The sequence below is a fragment of the Mustela nivalis genome (genome assembly GCF_964662115.1).
Source record: "Mustela nivalis genome assembly, chromosome: 11".
Classification (NCBI taxonomy): Eukaryota; Metazoa; Chordata; class Mammalia; order Carnivora; family Mustelidae; genus Mustela; species Mustela nivalis.
In genome coordinates this window covers 40,560,553-40,577,868 of record NC_139030.1, presented here as the reverse complement: position 1 = coordinate 40,577,868, position 17,316 = coordinate 40,560,553, and the positions used below count along the sequence as shown (strand labels likewise).

General features: G+C 37.4%; 1 protein-coding gene across 14 annotated transcripts in view; it reads right to left on the bottom strand.

Moving 5' to 3' along the window:
- Nucleotides 1-17,316, bottom strand: part of ZNF385B (zinc finger protein 385B) — a 408,464-nt gene that overhangs the window by 35,081 nt on the left and 356,067 nt on the right. The window lies entirely within an intron of this gene.

Genomic DNA, 17,316 nt, shown 5'->3' with positions numbered 1-17,316 from the left:
CTAATTCTCTTTGGGTCTAATTTACATTCTATCCAATATCATTAGACAGAAGTGGAGTTCTTCGGCTGCTGCTGCTTTAAAATGCCACTATTTGAATACACAAGCATTACATATATATTTGTTCACATTATCAAAACATTCTCATGTAGGCAAATTAACTCATTTCTTAAAATGCCAAAATCCTGAGTGGGCTTCAAGTTATCAAGTTAATTTTTCAAATGCAGCCAAAGTCTTGATGCTACTGTTTCTTTTCTGGTGCATGATTCATTGGTGGAATTACTTTACACATTGAAACATGGAGAAGCTATAAATGGACCTAAGAACTATGACAGAATTTATACAATGAATTAGAAAAACCTTATTGAGTTTAAAATCATCTGGAATACAGGAAAAGTGTTTTTTTTTTTTTAAAGAAAAAGTTTTTTGTTGTTTTTTTTTTTTTAAATAAAATTGTCCTTGCAGAATAGCCACTGAGTAAAAATTTTATAAATCATTTTCCCAGTGAGTTTTATATCTCAATTAGGTGAAGGTAGATTTTAATTTTGGAAGATTCCCAGCAATCTAAGATTCTTTCCCTCAATATCCAATGATACCCTATGTTTCTAGTTTAGGATTGAGTACAGCAGGGCATTAAAGGGACAGTTAGTTATATGAGCTTGACTATGTCAGCTGTGATCTGACCCCCAAATCCTTTTAGATGAAACCAAATCATGTCATTTCATTGAATTCTGCTCTCTCCTGTTCCCTCCTTTTTTTTTTTCAAATAAGGCCATAGTTAAAAAACGACTTACCATATATATGTGTCAAGGTAAAGTTTGTCCCAGAATATTAATTTCCAAATTCTATTCATGAATATTGCAAATTACAGAGATTGTATTTTGAAAAAGATTTTTCCCTCCAGCAATCTAAGGGAAGGAGGTTTTTCTTTGTTTGTTTTTTAAACAATTTTATTTATTTGGCAGAGAGAAAGACAGTGAGAGAGGGAATACAAGCAGAGAGAGAGAGAAAGTGAGAGAGGGGGAGTGGGAGAGGGAAAAGCAGGCTTCTTGCTGAGCAGGGAGCCCAATGCCGGCTTGATCCTAGGACCCTGGGATCATGACCTGAGTCGAAGGCAGATGCTTAACGACTAAGCCACCCAGGCGCCCCAGGAAGGAGGTTTATGAGAAGTTTTCCAACATAAATAATGAATATGAAAATGAGATTTATTTAATGCCATGATTTCTTTACCATCATCACACTTTAGTTAGAAATTCCACAGAAAGTGTCTGAAATGCTTATCCTAAGAAAATAAGACTGCTTACTTCTCCATTTCATATTACAATTTTGAAGGGTATATTTACTTTGTCTTCTGGGTTGAAGGTTAATATCTGAGTCAATTTAATGATAAATGTATGAGTAAACTCCTAGTAGTTATTCTAGAGTTCAGTTGAGACAAGAGAAGTTTAAATATACCCTGGAGAAATGTGCCCTTAAAGTCTCTCCCAAATGCTAAGGGGATGAAATCATGAACTCTACACAGAATGCATTTATAAACCAGATTCTCCGAATTATTACGCTGAAAATGGGAAAGCAGTGTTCTGTATACTAACACAATCTTGAGTATGAAATAATGAGAACATTTATAATTTATAAAAATATCTAATTTTTTCAAAGAATTATGCATATAGGGACCTAATGTGTTAGAACTTTTAAATCTTAGAATTTTTATGAAACACATTTTTATATATTATTTTTATTTTTATATAATATAGTACCAAACATTAAGAATTTGGTAATAATTACTTAATATTCTTAACTCATTTATTTTATGATCTTCCCCAAAGTATTCCAAGTAGAAATTGTCTACCTATCCCTAATTATTTTCACATTTTATATTAAACTGGAAAATTTTAGTTAATAATTCTCAGCTAGCTTGAAATATAAAGAAGGGTATCTCAGAGTTTATAGTGATTTCCCACTTACATTCTAAGTATCTAACATGTGTGAGAGTGCTGCTATCTTTCAGTGGGGAAATAGATTGCCATTATGTGCTTTATAAGAACGATTTTTGGTACTCAATGATAAGTAATGCAATATAATTTAAATCCATGCACCAAAGCTGTGACTCTCCAGCTAACTAATTTAAGTCTTCTGATGGTCTTTTAAATTAGGCTCCCAGGCTTCCACACATTAATTTTTAATCAGTCTAGAAGGTATTACATTTTCTTCCATTTCCATATTAAGGAAATTTACATAAATGATACAAAATAAATCTAAAATTAGAATTTGCATTATGTCTCTTTATATTTGATATATAATATCCCTAAAGTAGACAAAAGTGGCACAGTAACTCTGAAAGTACAAGGATCAGAAAATAGGTTGAAGGGGCGCCTGGGTGGCTCAGTGGGTTACGCCGCTGCCTTCGGCTCAGGTCATGATCTCAGGGTCCTGGGATCGAGTCCCGCATCGGGCTCTCTGCTCAGCAGGGAGCCTGCTTCCTCCTCTCTCTCTCTGCCTGCCTCTCTGCCTACTTGTGGTCTCTCTCTGTCAAATAAATAAATAAAATCTTTAAAAAAAATAAAAAAAATTAAAAAAAAAGAAAATTGGTTGAAGAATGCCTTTAGCAATATCTTATATATATTTAATATATTATTTATGTATCATTACTCATTTGAAAATCTTTTACAGAATGGTTTGCTAAAACTCATACCCCAAAGCCTTAAACCAATTCTTAAACTGAGCAGACATTTTATAATTCAAAATTAAGAAAATATGTAAATATAAAGATTAATACCATATCCTTTCAAAGTATACAGATAAAACTAAGAAAAAACAATGAAACTATACATATTTAGCAGTCACTTAGCCAACCCAAGTCATATTAAGGTTCTTTGTACTCTAAAGTACCAGATTAAACTAGAAATTTTCATTCCAGGTTAATCTGGTCAACCTTCTAACATATGTGAAATTGGTCTCCTGGAGATAAAACTAAAATAAAAATTCCTTTGACTTTGATTTACCCATACATATAAAAACATTTCAGTATAATCAGCCAAGTGGACTTCTAGTTTCTGATTCTGTGTAATGTTGTCCAAAAGTTCTATTCACCAGTAATAATCACAATACTGGTTGTTCATATAATGTATGAAAATCATTAATGTGGACTCTGTCTTACTCATTTCTGAGTCTTCTGAAGTACCTATTGTGTAGTACAGACTCAATAAAAAGTTTTTGAATTGAATATAATATATAAATGGGACAGAGCAGGGAAAATCTTCTAAAAGCAGAATTTAAAGCTGAGTGTTCATTCAGTCGTTCATTCAACAAATGCATATTGAAACCTATTATGTTTCAAGCATAATTCTCAGTGTTGTGGGATGCAGGTCTAATAAAACTTACATTCTATCAGGGGAGATGGCTAATAAAATATAAATATATATAGATATAGTTAAGTGATTAAGTGATAAGTGATACATTTATGAATATGTTAGGGCATGCTATAGAAACAATCCAGAAAGTTAAGACAAGTAGACACTGATGGGATGGGGTGCCATTTTAGGTACTGAGATAAGTTTTTCTACTGAGGGAACATTTGTAGAGAGAACTAAATGAAGTGAGGGAGTAAAGCAGGTAGATAGACGGTAGAAAAGCATTTCAGGTCCAGTGAATAGCAAATGGCCATGTAAGATTTTGACTTTAATCTGAAGAGCTGGAAAATTCCTACAGTGTTTTGAACAGACAAGTAACCTTGTTTGACTTCCGTTTATAAAAAGATTACTCTGGTTCTTGTGTGGAGGACAAGTTACATGTGTACATGTACAGGGTGAGGAGACTGGGGTTGAGGCAAAGTTTAAAAGGAAGCTGTTTTCAGTCCTTAAGGCAAGAGATAACAAGGGTTCAAAGTCAAATCTGATAGCAGCAAAGACCTGCTAGAAGGAAAGAAAAGACAGGAGAGTAAGACCTAGAAAGCAAAACAGGGAGTAATAGTGTTCTTAAATATACAGATTTCAAATTTCAGGAGCACTATACACCCAAAGCCAGAGCTTTTTTTTTTTTTTTTTTTTTTTTTTTAGATTTTATTTATTTATTTGACAGGGATCACAAGTAGGCAGAGAGGCAGGCAGAGAGAGAGGAGGAAGCAGGCTCGGAGCAGAGAGCCCCATGCGGGGCTCGATCCCAAGATCTTGGGATCATGACCTGAGCTGAAGGCAGAGGCTTTAACCCACTGAGCCACCCAGCCACCCCAAGCCAGAGCTTTTTAGAGAAATATATTCCTATTCCTCCAATTAAGGTACGTCTCTCAACCCAGAGATGCTATTCCTTTTTGCTTTCCTAAAGTCTATGATCCCTTTTCTTTTTTAACATTTATATTCAAAACTCCTTTCCCAAATAAATCCTTATGATCAAGGTCTAAACAATCTCTAATCTCCCCAACCCGAATGAATCATCTTTCAACCCCCATTCAGCCTTAACTTTTCACCCTATTACTCTGCTCCCTCTCACAGACTAATTTGTTAAATTGTGTGCACATCTTCATTTTCTCTACTTGAATCCGGTCCATTTTAATTCCCTGAAACAGATATCGCCAAGACACTGGTGCCCTACAAGCTAAAACCAAGAACATCTTCCCTTACTCATCTTGCTTGAGTAATAGGGTACACCTGACCCTGCTGACCCCTTGCCTCTTCTTTGGAAGGTATTCTTTCCCCAGCTCTTTCCCAAGTCAGCATTTCCCCCATCCTCCTTTCAGAAGCAGTCGCAGGATGTCCACCCCCACCCCCAGCCCCACCCCCACCCCGGCCTAGTCACTGAATGTTAATATATTCCAAAGCTCAGTTGCGGGCCTTCTTGTCTTCTCACACAAAACCTTCCAAACAAGAGATCAGTCTCATTCCCTAACCACCTCTACAGCAATAATTTCCTGGTGTCCACCTCTCTAGTCTATATCTCTCTTCTGAGTTCCAGACCTAGACTATTCACTTGGATAACTCAAAGCACTTTAAACAAAAGTTCAAAACCAAACTCCTGTGATACCAGACAAGTGATTCACTCAAAAGCCCCTCTTGCTCTCTTGCAATCTGTTCTCTACATGGCAGGCAGCCAGAGTGATATTTTCAAAATGCAAATCTGATCATGTCACTCCTCTGCTTAATATCCTCAATACCTTTTTCACTATTCGTGGTTTAAAATCTAAAATAATCATATGCAAGACCTATATGGCCTACTTCTTACCTATCTTGAGTTTCATTTGGTAGCAGCTATCTTTCATTCTCTGAGGAACTGAAATAGAGTGTGGGTGGAAAATAATTATGGTACCATCCTTTTGCACATGCCTAAAACAGTATCCCTTTTCTCTCTTCCTAATTATTTCCTATTTCTCCTACAGAAGCCAGCCCAAACATTTCTTCCTTAGGAAGCCTTCCATGATGCCCCAGACCAGGCCATATCCTAACTCTTTAAATTCCTCTCTTCATAGCACATCTCACAACTAAAAATAAATAATTAATTTTTATAATTTGATTAATACACATCTTCCCCAACTAGACACCTTCATTAGGCTTGTACTTACAAGATTTTTGTTCTTCATTGTATCCCTTGTACTAAGCACACTGCCTGAGACATGTTAGGCATTTCATAGATACTGTTTACAATGATGAATGAATGAATGAATGAAAGAATGAGTGACTAAAGAAAGAATCTGTATTATTTGGCAAAAATTAAAGTAAAGTTTGAAGAAGAAAAGTAATTAGAGTTTACTCTAAAAGTTTCAGGCCCAAATGACTGGGAAAATGGTGAAGCAATTAAAAACAACAAAAAAATTCAGTTATGGTGGGATGGGGATATGTGTAGAGGAAAATGAAAACTCAGTTTGGGGATCTTCTATTTAGGCTTCTAATAGGGGCAGTGCTGAGGTCCAACAAAGAACTGGAAATGCACATGGTAGTTAAGCAGAGAGGCTGGGGCTAGAGACATCCCATTTGGGAACCACATAGTAAGATGATAGACCCAACTCTCTGGGGACAGATGAGATTAATTAAGAATAGAGGGGAAGAAACCAATCTGAGGAAAGAAGCTTAAGAAGCAGCTCCATTTAATAGATAATATGAGGAAGAGAAGACTGCACCAGGTACAGAAAAGGCACCAGAAAAGCTGGATACACAAGAAAGTAATAAAACACAGAAGTGAAGGGAAATAAAAAGGACAGATAATTAAGGGAACAAAGGAAAAATAAAAATACACACACACAACTATCAAAGACCAACTATAGTCTTACTAAAGTATGACCACATCTTAAATATTAAAATACTTTTCTATAATTTCACAATAACCTCAAAAAATAACTGGAAAATAATGTAATAGGAGATCTTTGTTTTCTGGAAGAATATCTGATAGTGTTGCTCAGAAAGGTGGTGGCCATGTTTGTGTGAAATAAGGGATCTATTTATAGCTACTTCCCCAAGAAAATCATAGTGCCTCACCCATCACTTCAAAGAACTGAGGACTGCAGAGCCATAGACAGAACACATCAGCCTGAAGACTGCAAACACAACATCAGGTTACAAAAACTACTCTGAATTCAATAATAAAAATAGTGACAAGGATGCCTGGGTGGCTCAGTGTGTTAAGCCTCCGCTTTCGGCTCAGGTCATGATCCCAGGGTGCTGGGATCGAGTCCCACATTGGGCTCCTTGCTCATCAGGGAGCCTATTTCTCTCTCTGCTTCTGCTGGCCACTCTGCCTGCTTGTGTTCTCTCTCTCTGATAAATAAACAAATAAATAAAATCTTAAAAAAAAAAAAAGTGACAAATAGTGAGCCAGTATTGTTTGCTGTGTACCAGACACTGTGTTGAGTACTTTACAGACAACACCTCATTTAATCCTCACAAAGCCATGTGAGGCAGGTATTATTAGCCTAAGAGACTATGAAAAGTTAAGTAATTGTCCAATATTACACTGCCAGGAATGAAAGACCCTGGATTCAAACCCAGGATTAGAAGATTAGACTCTTAACCAGTACATCTTTGAAGCAAATCCGCAAAAACCCTTCACAGGGGAAGATCCAAAACAGAACAGAACTTTCTCCCTTCATCACTCTGGTAAAGATGACCTTCATTTCCTTAGGAAAATCTAGAGGCAAAACCACTTTGGGGTTGTGCCCTTTAAGGTCATGTAAGGTATAGTTTTTATGGTAGAGAATGGATTCAGTAATTCTCAACCAATCCTTAGGTGTCATAAGTCAAAGATAAAAAAATCCCCTTTAAGACCACTTATTAATTCAAGAAATATACACACACACTCCGTGCTAGGCACCAAGGAGACAGCAATACACAAAACACACCCACTCCCTGACCTTCTGGAGTCAACAGTTGTGTGTATGTGTGTGTGTTTTGCTAGAAACAGTTATTAAACAAATAGTCCCATAAATAAAAATCTCTTTACCAACTGTGATACATTTAATAAAGAAAAATAAGTGGGTGTTATAAAATTATTCCTGGGAATGGGGCTAGTTTAGACCAGGGAGTCTAGAAAAGCTTCAGGTGACACCCGAAGGAGGAGTATGGACTAGACCAAAGTGGGAGGGGCAGAAGCAGCTTGGTAGATTTACATAAATAAAAAGAATTCATTGTGGCTGCAGCCTGACGAGCAAAGGGGCAAGTGGTAAGAACAAGACTAGAAATGTGCATGGCCAGTTAGAAACTTGAATTTTAAGAATTCTAGGTGACTAAGAGAGTGAAGAGTTTGGTGTCAATAGGCGCCAAAATGAAACAAGTACCTCATACTTCCTCCAGATTTGCTGACCGAGGGCCGCCTATGATTCAAAGCAGTGGACTGAAGAGGGGGTCACCAGCTGGTATGATTTTGGGGGTCTGGCTTCTTGATCAGTCTCAATGTGGAATGAGCAACTTCATAATACACTAATCACTCAGTTATTGGTAAAATAATTCTTAAATACAGTGATTTCTTTCCTTGCCTATCAAGATAGCCTCAGGTCAGAACGCAGAATCAGTGATTTATTGATCATTCAGTTAACTCGATCAGTGTAGACAACTAAATTGGATAAACATCCCTCAAAGCAATGTCTCTTTGGCTGGAAACATAAAATGTGGATATTATCTAAGTTAAAATACTTGACTCAAAAGAGTTTTCAGAGAAGTGTGCCTGGGTGCTCAGTTGCTTAGGTGTCTGACTCTTGATTTCAGCACAGGTCATGATCTCAGGGTCTTGGAATCAAGCATTGCCTCAGGCTCCATGTTCAGCATGGAGTCTGCTTGGGATTCTTTCCTTCTGTCCCTTCCCTCTGTCCTACCTCCACTGGCTCATCCACACCCCACAACCAATCTCACACTGTATCTCCCTTGAAAAAAAAAGAGAGAGACTTTCAGAAAAATGTTAATCAAGTCACAAATAAGAAAGAGAATAGTATTAGGTATTACTAAATGGACATAATTTCAGAAAAAACTCAATAAAGCAGACCAATTTGGGTAAAGGACATAATGAAATGGTAAAAAAAAAATTTGAAAAGTAGAACATTTTTGAAGAAATGCTGTTAGTTGGTGACTATTAGCTACTAGAGATTCTTAGGTAATTTGTTAAAATAAACAAGATTATTTTAAATATCATTGTTTATATCTTAATGAGTACCCTTAAAGTGCTTAAGTAAGCCTGAAAAAATTGGTTCCATAGGTGTTCTGAATCTCTATGCTTCAATCTCTTTTGCAACACTCATTTGCATTATCTTTGAAGAATGAATTTGGACCAAACAAAAGTATAATTCAGCTTATACCTGAATTATCACAAATTCCTAATTAATGTAGTCCAAATTAATAAGAATTTATTATATCTATAAAAATGGAAATTTATGCAAAATACAATTACTCAGTGTTTAGATCTTTAGAAAACTAGCTCGAAGAGAATGTCTTTCAGATATTCAAATTTTGTGTCCTTTATCTACATCTGCACACTTAGTAATTCTACTCTGGCATTTTATAAATATAGACATTCATAATTTTCTCAGCATTTACAGATGTTAATGAATACCCCCTTCTATGACCATCTGTGTAAATGTATAAATTAAATCATAAAAAGAGATTGTTGGTATTTTTAGTTTAAAAGTAAATATAGGACATTTTGTTGCCTTCAACAATTTATATTACAAAACTGTAACAACCAGCCCAATTAACGAATCCTTTTCCATTCCTCATGAATGATATAAAAAAAGTCAATAAAAAGTAATGACATAAACAAATAAGTCATCGCCTAAAGGATTCCATATAAAATCAATAAAATATGTCATGTATAAGCTAAAATTCATATTTACCAAACAAAAATAATACACCTCACAATAGGTACTGTCTCACTCCTAAATTTTAAACACAAAAATTCTAAGCAGTCATGTAAAATGAGAGAATTGAACTATGTTAAGCTCTGTTTCTTCATCTTTACAATCACTGTGCTAGCCTTGTTTATTTCAGATCAACTAGTGAAATGCCAGGATATGAGCTGCACAGTTTTTACAAACTTGAACTACATCTGAAATGAACTTAAATGATTTTTAACCATTAAGAACTTAATTTCCAAAGAATAGGTTAGCAGAGTCATTATGCCTTGAAAGTTCAATTCTGTAACTACAAGTTCTCTACATTAACTTCCATGTAGTTAATTAAAAGAGAAGTGACAAAAACGTGCTGGTTTTGTTTGCATATATATTATTAAAATTCATCTGTAACCACAGCGATTATTTAGAATGTAGACAAATAGATTTTATTTTCAGGAAGGTTATTTTAAAACTATGTCTAGAATTACCAGCACATATTGATATTTAATCAGAAGGAGGAGGTCTTCTTTTGATTATGGCCACTCTTGATAACCTACATCTTCACTGTATTAGTCACTTAGTCTGAGAGTTTTATTATTACTTTTAAATTATTTACAGACCGGACAACCCCTTATTTCCTGGATCTGAGGTAGGCAGCCTCACTTACTGCGTACCAGTGACATTTGTTATTCGATTTATAGGAATTCTAGTTCTGCTTTAAATGCATGTTACATTCAACATGCAAGATGTGTAGTGCAGACTTAAAATCAGCAAGTAGTTTTGTTTTTATCCTTGATCCTGCCTGCTGAGTGTCCTTTGATATGTAGCTTTCATTATTTCTGACCTGTGAGCTTGAGGTGATTACCTGGTTTTTGCTCTGGGAAGAAATATCACAGTGTATAATGGTATATTATTTTTGTTTGGTAAATATGAATTTTAGCTTATACATGACATATTTTATTGATTTTATTAACTCCTATCTTTAAAATTGAAATTTATGCTTCTTTTAAAGTTATGTGCTTTAAAACTAAGCAACGAAGAAGAACATAAACTATCAGTGGTATAATTCGCTACGTATATAAGTTATATCTTTTGTGTAATTTTGATTTTATTATAATTCATTTATTTGTTACTATAATATTATTCATTATTGTGACAGAATAATATGTTGGTTTAAGTTTTTTCTCATTTAAAAATATATTAATACAACTAAGAAGAATCAATCCTTAATTTTTTTCCCTTTTTATACTATAATATTAAGTGGTCTAGTAGTATATTAAAACTTTAAAAAGTCTCTGAGTTTTTTTCTGGCTTTTATTTATTTCTTAAATCTTATTATTATTATTTCTACATGTTTTATTTATTTGAGGGAAAGAGAAAGAGAGTGAGAGAGAGAGAAAGAACATGAGCAGGGGTAGGGGCAGAGGAGGAGGGAGAAGCAGACTCCCCACAGAGCAGGGAGCCCAATGATGCTGGGCTTGATCCCAGGACCTTGATATCATGACTGAGCTGACACTTCACCCACTGAGCCACCCCGGAGCCCTTGGCTTTTATTACTAGTCATGTACATAAATATTTTTTTCTGAGGGCGCCTGAGTGGCTCAGTGGGTTAGAGCCTCTGCCTTCGTCTCGGGTCATGATCTCAGGGTCCTGGGATCGAGCCCTGCATAGAGCTCTCTGATCGACAGGGAAGCTGCTTCCTCCTATCTCTGTCTGCCTGCCTCTGCCTACTTGTGATCTCTGTCTGTCAAATAAGTAAATAAAAATCTTTAAAAAAAAAATTAAAAAAATTTTTTTTCTGAAAGGGACTGTTCTATAGAGGCGATGTTAAAATTATCTGCTTCTGGTGTCAGAAGTGTTACGTAAAGTAATATGGTTTTATTTTTAAGTGTTAAAATACACTTAGTAAGAGTCAAATAATATTCTCTGCTCCCAAAAGTCATAATCTGAATAGAGTGGCTTATTCTTGGGAGTTCTTGTTCATCAGAATTAATGAATACAACATTTTCTCTCCATGTGCCCTGGAAGACAGAACTGAAGAGAGAGAGAGAAAAAAAAAAAAACCAAGGTCTTGTTTCTTTTCCCTTCCTTTGCCTTCCCTTTCCTCCCCTCCCCCCCTTCCTTTTCCTTTCCTTTTCTTTTCATGTTTCTTTTCCTCCCCTTCCCTCTCGTGTCCTCCCCTCCCCTTCCCGTTCCCTTTTCTTTCTATTCCTTTTCCTTTCTCTCTTCTTTCTTCCCTTCCTATTCGTTCTTTCAAGATTTAGGTTAGATGAAATGCTAGCCACTAAAAATCATTAAATCCTGGAACATATTGCCAAAGGAAGCTGTGGAACATTCACTCTGCAAGAATGGAAGATTCAATCACTTTAATCATCATGTTAAATAATCCTGGTTTCAGGTATGCAGATAGGCAACATTTTGCATAATTTTGGAGGGTTCATGGACCCCCTGTGGGCTATACATAGATTGCCTCCTTGAGAAGCCCCATCTGTTTTAGTTCTAGTATTTTATAATTCTTCAATTCTCTTCCCTCATCCTGACCATTTCTCAAGCTTTTTTTTTTTTTTAAGATTTTATTTATTTATCTGAGAGAGAGAGAGCGTGAGTGAGCAAGCGAGCGCAAAAGCCGGGGGAGGGGCAGAGGCAGAGGGAGAAGCGGACACTGAGCACAGAGCCCAACACGGGGGGCTTGATGTGGGGTTGGATCCCAAGACCCTGAGGTCATGACTTGACCCAAAGGAAGATGCTTAACCAACTGAACCACCCAGGCGCCTCTCTCTCAAGCTTTTCATAGTTTCATCTCGTCCACGAACCCCTGTGCAAATAATAATGAGATAATGTATGTGGAGAGTATCTACTACAGAGTCGGCAGAGAAACAAGCATCCATCCATGCTAGCTTTCTGATTATTCCAGCCCCTGTGCTGACTCCTCTTCTAGATTTACACTACTCTACAGTTAACATTATACAGTTTAGCGGTGTTTCTAAGTGCATTCGTTTTGTTTCCATAGCAAGATAACTGGGTCTATGAGGATGGAGAAACTGTCTTCTGTTTCTTGAATCCTCCTTTCTGGGCAGGAACTATTTTGACACTCTCTGTCTCAGGCAAAGTTCACTGCTTCTTTAGTCTCCTTGAAGAAGTCACATTAACCAGCAACATTTTTTTTTTCCAACAAAGATTCTTACCTTGAAATTTTTAGCAATTGGTTAAAGCAATGCTTCCTCATATGCTATTTTCTCCCACCCTCAATCTGAGCCATGTATTATAAAATTCAGATCCCCCCCCCCGAAATGATCTTTATGCTGACCCACTGTATCTGAAGTTCTCTGGCCTCTTGAGATAATGTCGTCACATTTTATTCAAATTTCTGCTTGAGATATGAAAGTAGCTAAAAGTTATCCCCTTTGCAGGGTGTTTTGAATTGCATTAACTCAGCCACTTGCTTGAAAGCACTGGGTAGACAGATTTACATCTTATTGCATCCAGCTTTTTGTTTTGTTTTTGTCTTACACAAGTGATACTTTTTTCTTGTTTTAAGGTTGTGAAAATTATAGCCAGTTGCCCATACAGGCATACAGAATATAAGACAAGCTATGGGAAAACAAGCATGTCCTACATAAGCCTAAATATAAACTTTAAACCAGCAGCTAGTTATTTCGGAAACCTATAGGTGTTCAGCCTCAAAACTCTACCTGATCACTAACTATATGTTAGATAAGTTTTCCAATGAAGAATACCAAATCACAAAAATTGAGTGAAACAGTACCTTACTGTTAAGGATTCCACAACCTGCCTTAACTAAAAAATAAAAATCCATACCAAGCAAAGAAGGAAAATACAGAAGTCTTCAACAATCTTCCTCAACCCCCAAGTGGCAAGAGAACTCTCGGATGACAAAAATCACCAACAAGATGACTCAGAAATGCCTTCAGGATTCTTTTACTTTTGCCTACAAGAATTACTAACACAGGGATTTCACATAGGAAGAAAGAAGTCTCACAGTGTTTTTTAAAAGGTGTTATTAATATTTGCTCAGCAGGGGAGCCTGAGGGGTTGAGCTGCTTGAGCTTCCAGCTCTTGGTTTCGGCTCAGGTCATGAACTCAGGTCCTGGGATCAAGTCCCTTGTCAGGTTCCCTGCTCAGTGCAGTCTGGTTTGTTTCTCTCCACCCCCCACCCCTGCTCGCTCATGCACGCTCTCCCTCTCTCTCTCTCTCTCTCTCCTCCCCCTCTCAAACAAAATCTTTAACATGTATAAAGTTCTTAAAAAAAAAAAAACTTGTTCAGCAAACCTCTATTAATGGAAATGTACCAAAGCTTGTAGTATTGACAGTGAATTGCACATACCAAATGGTTTCTGCTGAAAATGTATTCTGATACATGGGTGTGATTTTTGGTACTTTCCTTGTAACATTCATACTTACTATTATTCTTCACAGCATCATATTGGCTGATCATCCTAACTTTGAATATTACTGAAAATGTATGATTACCTAAAGTAGCATATCATGTGAGGCATCAATGTATTTTAAGAAAAGTCAGAAGATATTGAATTATTTGTGTTGCATAATTTCCTCATTAGTTAAATATAGGATCTGATGAGTCTTTTTAAGTCATAATACTCACCTTTAAAAAAAATTTTTTTTTTTTTACTTATTTATTTAGAGAGAGAGAGAGAAAGCACACCCAAGGTGAGGCATGGGGAGATACAAACAAAGTCTCCTAACATGGGGCTTGATCCCAGGACCCTGAGATCATGACCTGAGCCAAAAATCAAGAGTTGGACACTTAACCGACTAAGCCAGCCAGGCACCCCTAATGCTCACTTTTTAAAGAAACTTCATTTTTTTTTTTAAAGATTTTATTTATTTATTTGACAGAGAGAGATCACTAGTAGATGGAGAGGCAGGCAGAGAGAGAGATAGAGAAGCAGGCTCCCTGCTGAGCAGAGAGCCCGATGCGGGACTCGATCCCAGGACCCTGAGATCATGACCTGAGCCGAAGGCAGTGGCTTAACCCACTGAGCCACCCAGGCGCCCAAGAAACTTCATTTTTATCCCAGTTTTTCCTTCAGTGATGAATTTAAAATTATCCAAATACAGGGTGTGCTGAGAAAGAAGGTGGCATTTTTATAATACCATCCACCTACTTTGGAGGCAAGTTTTTAAAAAAAAAATTTAATAAGTAACTACTATATGCTTCAAAAAAAGCTGACCACACTTTGTTAAGAGCTTTGTTAAACAGAGTTATTGAAGACAACTTTGAGCTCGGCATGTTCCTTTTCCCTAGAACCTTGCTATATTTCTGTCAAGTTGAAGCAAAAAATGTTCATCATTTTGTCAGTTCTGTCTGCAAAGCAGAGAATTACCTTCCTAAGCTCCCGAGATTTATGCTTTTAATTACCTCCTATCTGCTTCGCTACCCTCCACACCTAAGAATCAATATAAATAGTCCTATTTATGGGAAAAATGTAGAATGTTTGACAAAAGCAGGCTATCATTTTCTAGATTTCCATTTGATGCTATCGATTCCTTCTATCTTCAGTGAATTTTTCTTGAATCAGTCGGTTTTTCAAACTTATAAATTTATTCATTTATCTAATAATTTGTACTGCTTAATAGCAGATAGTTGTAAGCCCTGCAACTAGCTTTTTGGGTCCCAACCCAGCAATAAGATTATCATCACTTGGCATCTCTTTATTTACTCATCGGCTGCAGAATTCAGATTATGTATGGTTTTTCTCCAAAACCCTTCATCCTAAACAAACTTCTCAGGGAAGACCAACTCCAATGGCTTATTTCATTTCTGAATGGGAGGACACTATTAACACAGGCAAAACCTAGCCACTGAGGCACCAGTACTTTTAAAACTCTGCCCCTCATGTTTTATCAGCATCAATTCTTTAAAATGAAAACTCAACAAATTACATATCTATCTATCTATCTATCTATCTATAATTATACATAATATAAAGATATATACACAATAAAGTATAGATATCATTATACATATTGTATTTATTATATAAATACAATAAATGAATAGACTGAGAAAGCTGCTATCTGGAAGGGTTTTGTTTTTTTTTTAAGGTTTTGTTTATTTATTTGTCAGAAAGAGAGTGAGAGAGAGAGAGAGAGAGCATAAGCAGGGGGACTGGCAGACAGAGGGAGAAACAGGCTCCATGCTGAGCAAGAAGCTAGATGTGGGACTCTATCCCAGGACCCTGGGATCAGAACCTGAGCTGAAGGTAGGTGCTTAACCAGCTGAGCCCCCAGGCGTCCCTATTTGGCAGGCTTTAAGAGAAATAGAGCAGATGCGTATGGGTGGCAGGCAATGGTTGTCTGTGTACATGGGAGGAGGGCACGGTTAACAGCTGATCTGTAGAATCAATACAGGTAGATAGTAGTTGGATGTATGGGACCTTGGTGATGTAGGGAAGGTCAAATATTGAAACAAGAATGTTCAAAGCTTTCCTTGAGATGTCAGTTGGGGTAATGCACTACAAAATGCAATGTCTGAGAATTCTGGAAATACAGGACAAACTGATTTGTTTAATATAGCATGCTGGTTAGAGTTTCAAATAATATACTCAACGTGTTTGTTTTGTTTTGTTTTTACCTGCTAGAGAATTTTTTCAAGTGAAGGACCTCTGGATTTAAAGCAACAAACCCAGTTATAAAACTCAAGGCTTCACGAAGCTGCAATGCATGTCCCAGGACCATGAGGAAAACGGTGTTTTTGTTGTACTTCTGTGCCCGAGAAAGAGGAAGAAAGGGAGGAAGAGAAGAGTTGGAAGAGTGGTGGGGTAAAGAAGATAGAGAACACAGGAAGGAGGAATGCAGTTGTTGAGTAGAAGAAAACAAGTTGACAGGCAAAGGGAAACAATGAAAACTCATGGACAGAATTACTGGAATTAAAGGCGAGCATTAGGCAGCCAAGAGCAAAATGTGGCACCCCCTGGAGGACTAACATGGCGACTCCTAGGCTTGATCCTTCAGAAAAAGAGAGTAGCTGCCCTTGCGGCTCGAGTGCCTCTTCCGCTTTTGCTGCAAGGGACATCATCGAATGCAGAGGCCACCGGGTTCCTGTTTGCTGGGCCGCTCAGCCCTTCCCCGGGAAGGCAGGGCAGCTGCTGCAGGGACATGCTAGCCCACGGCAGCTGGCAGAGAGGTGGAGTTAGGCCTGGTGGCAAAAGGCGATGGAGGGTCAGCCAAGAGCACAGAGAAAGGGCATTTATGTGGGCCCTGGGTGTGGCTCTCCCTAATCTCATGACGGCTGAAATCTCTGCTGGCTGATGGAGGACTCTGGGGCTTCTAGCAGAACCGGCGCGAAAGCCTCAGAAGGGACAGATGGCATATGGGGACTGTCTGTTTATGCAAGACAGAGAATTTGTGTTGCACTCTGAACTGCTGAAGAAATCAGGAAGTGGGCATAAGATTAAAATAAAAGAGAGAGAGAGAGAGAGAGAGAGAGAGAGAGAGAGAGAGAGAGATCAAAAGAACTAGGAGGGCTTACTTAAATAACGTTATTCACAGGAAAATTGCTAAGAAGACAAGGATGCGGAGGCTGAGGGAAAGCCCAGCCAGCGCACTGGTCACACGCAGAGTGCGGTTCTGGGAGAAAGGAGGGGATCCCCGAATGACTGCACGTCCTGAAATTTCCGACAGATTTTCATTCAAGAATAGGAGAGTCACCCAAATGTCCACACAAATGGTTGGTCAACCTGACATTTTAACTTCTAAGCAAACCCTTAATTTCCTGTCCATTTGTACATAGTCTGACTGAAATCAATGAGATGGCATGAGGTCATTTGTTTAGGCCTTGAGGCATGAGGAAATAGAACACAGCAAAAAGAACAGTGGGCCCAAAATGCGAGGTAGAGCTATTTGGATAACCAAAGTTCAAAAACTGAAACAAAGACAAAGAACAATCCAACAGAATTAGAAGCCTAGAGAAACCACAATGTAAGACAAAACAAACGCGAACTGTAAGTGATTCGAAGTTTATGGTGCTCTTCAAAGGT